This window comes from Schistocerca nitens, chromosome 9 (assembly GCF_023898315.1).
Source record: "Schistocerca nitens isolate TAMUIC-IGC-003100 chromosome 9, iqSchNite1.1, whole genome shotgun sequence".
NCBI lineage: Eukaryota > Metazoa > Arthropoda > Insecta > Orthoptera > Acrididae > Schistocerca > Schistocerca nitens.
Window position 1 is genome coordinate 496641157 of NC_064622.1, and position 5129 is coordinate 496646285.

A 5129-nucleotide genomic window follows, 5' to 3' on the forward strand; every position below is an offset into this window, starting at 1 on the left:
ACAAAAGCCCGTACTGAGCTACTGAGCATTTCTCCTGCAGAGTCTTCCACTGGAGTTTATCTATCATCTCCGTAACGTTTTCGCGATTACTAAATGATCCTGTAACGAAGTGCGCTGCTCTCCATTGGATCTTCTCTATCTCTTCTATCAACCCTATCTGGTATGGATCCCACACTGCTGAGCAGTATTCAAGCAGTGGGCGAAAAAGCATACTGTAACCTACTTCCTTTGTTTTTGGATTGCATTTCCTTAGGATTCTTCCAATGAATCTCAGTCTGGCATCTGCTTTACTGACAATCAACTTTATATGATTATTCCATTTTAAATCACTCCTCATGTGTACTCCCAGATAATTTATGGAATTGACTGCTTCCAGTTGCTGACCTGCTATATTGTAGCTAAATGATATGGGATCTTTCTTTCTATGTATTTGCAGCACGTTACACTTGTCTACATTGAGATTCAATTGCCATTCCCTGCATCATGCATCAATTCGCTGGAGATCCTCCTTCATTTCAGTACAATTTTCCACTGTTACAACCTCTCGATATACCACAGCATCATCCACAAAAAGCCTCAATGAACTTCTGGTGTCATCCACAAGGTCATTTATGTATATTGTGAATAGCAACGATCTTATGACACTCCCCTGCGGCACACCTGAAATCACTCTTACTTCGGAAGACTTCTCTCCATTGAGAATGACATGCTGCATTCTGTTATCTAGGAACTCTTCAATCCAATCACACAATTGGTCTGATAGTCCATATGCTCTTACTTTGTTCATTAAACGACTATGGCGAACTGTATCAAACGCCTTGCAGAAGTCAAGTAAGTCTCAACACTTGCGCATACTTGCACTTTGTTGCTGCTTCATTTTGAGCTGCCATTGGGCACTGTCATGATTAGGACCTAATTTTCATTTGAATACTGTGAAACTCATTTTTGTTAAAGTGTTGTAATCTTTAAGTAACCATTTTTCCTGTATTTTGTAACCATACCTGATACGCATTGTGGAGCAAATAGGCAGAAGGCCACTGCTGAAAGTGCCAGGACAGACCTTGCCACTCTGCTAGTTGAATGAATTAACAGATTTAACCATCAGCAAGTAGAGTTACAGGAACAGTGTGATGAACTGTTGTGAATGCATGAAGTTAAGCAAAAAGCCAATCAGACTTCTACAAGTTCCTTAGGAGCATCTGCAGCTGGTTCTGCTAACCCTATACCTACACTGCAAGCAGCTTCCCTGTTGTACCTTTTATTCGTACTTTCCCTGGGAATCTGAATGAAAATATTACTACTTTCCTACAGAGTAGTCAAGATAAGAACAATATAGGACCATAGAGATGCTAATAAAAACACCTCTCATAATGGAGGCAAATAGTGAGGAAGCAAGAAAATTAGTGATAAAATAAACCAGTAATGAAATTAGTAGTGACCAGTTGAGCAAGTTACTGGATCAAATTGAGGACCTAGAGACTGAGCAGCAAAATATCACACAGCAACCTGCTACTGTAGATAACCCAATGTGGTTGCCTTAATTCTCCCCTTTACAGGAAAACTTGATGAGAGAATAAATAAGTTTTTATGGAACATCAGCTATATTAGTCATGTGTGTTCGTGGCTGGACCAATTCCAATGATTTATAACAATTAAAATTGTCAGGTCATGCACATGCATACATAGATATGTCAATGCATTACAAAATGCAGTAGTATTTGAAGTCCTGATGAATGGTTTAGCAGAGCACTATTCAGACAAAAGAGGGCTCAGTTACTACAGAGACCATTTATCAACATTGCAGAAAAAGCCGAACAAAAATTTCAAAGCTTTTGCTGTTTGAATAAGAGCAGTATCTTATCACGAGTATGTGCTGGGATGGTATGCTACATGCAATAAAGTGTTGATTGTGAGGTTGAAGCCCATGCTGCTGATGTATTCATTAAGGGTATAAATCTGCAAATAGATCATGAGGTGAAGGTAGCCTCACCAAATTTATTGCACAAGGCAGTAAGATTAGCTTCATTGTGGGAGGAGGCTGAATGGTTGTTTGTGCTATATTACAATGTAATGGGCCACACCAAGTTTTTGCCAACAATGTGCTATTGCACACCGCATTGTGTCAAATGCCATGTAGTAAGACACACGAGCAACAGCTGACCACAGAATCAGAGATATAATTACCAACAGTGGAATTATCCATGAAATAACAGACAGAATGCACACCCATGTAATGGACACAATAAAGGGGGCAGGCCCTGCCATCCATCCTCTTCCTCAACACAAGTAATGATTCCTGCCTGATGTGTAAATGTAAACAAGGTAGAAGGTAGAATCAGTGGAAGGACTGTCAAAGTATTATTAGACACAGTGGCTTAAATCAGTGTATTATTTGTTTCTCATAACCATAAGCATGATGCCACTGCTAAAATGTTAGTGAACTAGGGAAAGAAGTAATAATACCCTCAGGACTTGTTTTGTAAATCTGGAGATAGATGGTAAGAAGTATACTTCCAGTATGGATGTTGTGAGAAGACACAGGAAGGGTTTTGCTGTAATCCTATGGTATAGTTTCTAGCACCAGCACCAGACAGTGGTAGATTCATGGACTATAAATATCTATGGAGTGAGCATAGCCTATTTCACATGTTCTCATTATCAGACCAGGCTAGTCAAATGGTATTAGGAGAACGCTGCTGGGTCGCATATTATAATATCAGCAAAACTTGAACATTACACATATTTGCCTTGTTTCACATGCCTTTCTATATACGGGAGTATTAGTAGCAGCTATGGTGCAGTATTGTTGTTGCTATGGATGCAAGGAAAAGTACGTGAAAGGAGGACTAGCTATTTGTCATAGGTACGTACAACTTACATCTCCTTGTAAATGCAGTATTGATATAAGGGACTTTATATGTTGAAAAATACCAAGATGTGACATTATATGATTTCATATTTTAGAGCTAATCTTTGTGATTTTTTTTTTTTTGGTCTTGTGTTTACAGGACTGGTTGTAGATAAATCTGAAGTATATTTGAGTAAACTGTTAGTCTGTGTATACAAATTCATGCTATATTCATGTGCAACTAAAATTTCCATGTGAAAATCAGATTAATTTACTCTGTTTGATGCAGGTTCTGAAGCCCTTGTGCAGATCTAAGTACTTCTATATGAAACATTTTCCTACATTATGTAAGTTTTCTGTTTTACTTTCCAAAAAGTTAAATAGAATATCAAAATACAGCTCCAGAAAATAAAAAGGAAGAGTTTTGTCCCAACAAAATATTCAAAAGTGTGCTATAAACACTTTGCACAACAATGTTTCAGTAGGGAGAGGTTGGGAAATGTATAGTTAAAGGCTGATGCTGTGCTAACAGTTTTTGATTTTCTAAAACATCTGTTACCAAAAGTGACTTCAAGAAAATTGCCAACAAAAAGAAATTTACCAAGTACTGATATGTGTTAATTTTACCATATTTGTGATTTTATTTTCGATATTTTTCCAAAGAAATATGTTGAACTTCATCTTATCTATTAATCAGGTCATCAATAAATGTTACCAAAATGTGGATGATGTGCAGGGAAATAACAGTGAAAATGATATGTCTCCTTCAGTGCCCTCAACATCAGAAGACAAGAGGAGGCCTTATAGGTACCTTGATGTAAGCATATGTGGCGCCGATGAGGTCGACACCAGCATCAATATACGTTTGTCTCTAGACTCCGAGCATCGTCTTTGGACGCTAAGCTAAGATTATCTTTGCTCTCTTCTGCCATGGCCAGTTCTTTGTAAGCCTTGCTTGTGTAAAGAGGTGAATAAAGGAACTACTGCAAAATGGGAGTGTTGTTTGGTGTAACTGACCCAAACTTCCTCCTCAGTGGTAACCCCGACGTGATCCGAATGTGCTTGTAGTCCCAGCAATTGAGCCTCTATGTGCTTGCTTCCCACTACCCCTCACAACTGTGCTATCAAGTCTACCATAACGTGTACTGACAGTTCCATAGGACCACACCACCCTAACACAGCAGCATTTGACACTCGGCCGGACACGAGTGCGCATGTGCGACGAGCGTCACGTGTTCCCAAACTGACAGCTCCTACCCCTCCCCTCACAGACAGCACCTCAAACTATGCAACTTCTGCTCCTGCGCACCACCGTGCAACTGCCACTGACAACACAAACAGTGCACTCGCACCTAGCACTTCGCCCGTGACCGTGCTGCCACAGGCCGCACCCTCGGACAATGGATTCACTAACGCTTTACAAGCTCTACCAAGCACACCCGACCATGGAGGCCATCTTGTCACGTTGACTCCTGGGACATTTCGCTGCCTCGGCTCCCGTCGGATCCGCCGAGTGGCCTGCCCCACCCGCTACAGATTGTAAACAAACCGCCTCTCGTGCCACCAGCAACATTTCTGTCGTCACCAACAGCATGGTTCACAAGCTTTGCCTCACGCCAGGCCCCCCGATCTCCAGTAAACCACGTCGACTTTGTCCCGAGCGCCTCTCCGACCTTAAAAAGCAGATTTCTGAACTTCTAAGCTCCAACGTCATTTAACCCTCTGCCAGTAGCTGGTCTATGCCCATTCATATGACACCCAAGAAAGGGGTCCTGCTGCATGTGCGGAGACTACCGTCAACTAAACTCACAAACAATTATGGACACCTACCCCATACCCAACATTGCCGACTTTACCAGTTCCCTCGCAGGTGCGACCACGTTCTCTGTCATTGATTGCAAACAGGCCTACCAACAGATCCCCATGGCACCTGAAGACATCGAGAAGAAAGCAATCACCAACCCAATAGGCTTATTTCAGTTTCAATTCATGCCCTTCAGTCTGAAAAACGCATCCCAAACTGGGCAACACTTCATCAATGAAGTGCTATTCAACCTAAAATTCTGCTTTGCATACCTTGATGACATTCTTGTGTTCAGCTCCTCCGTCGAGGACAACATTCGACATGTGCAAACTGTTATGAACACTCTCGCAGCAGCAGGCATCGAGACTAACCAGGACAAATTGCAGCTACATCAACCCGCTGTCACTTTTCTTGGTTTTCGGTTCTCTGTCGACGGCATTTCACCACCCCCTGAGAAGGTACAAACAATATTAAACC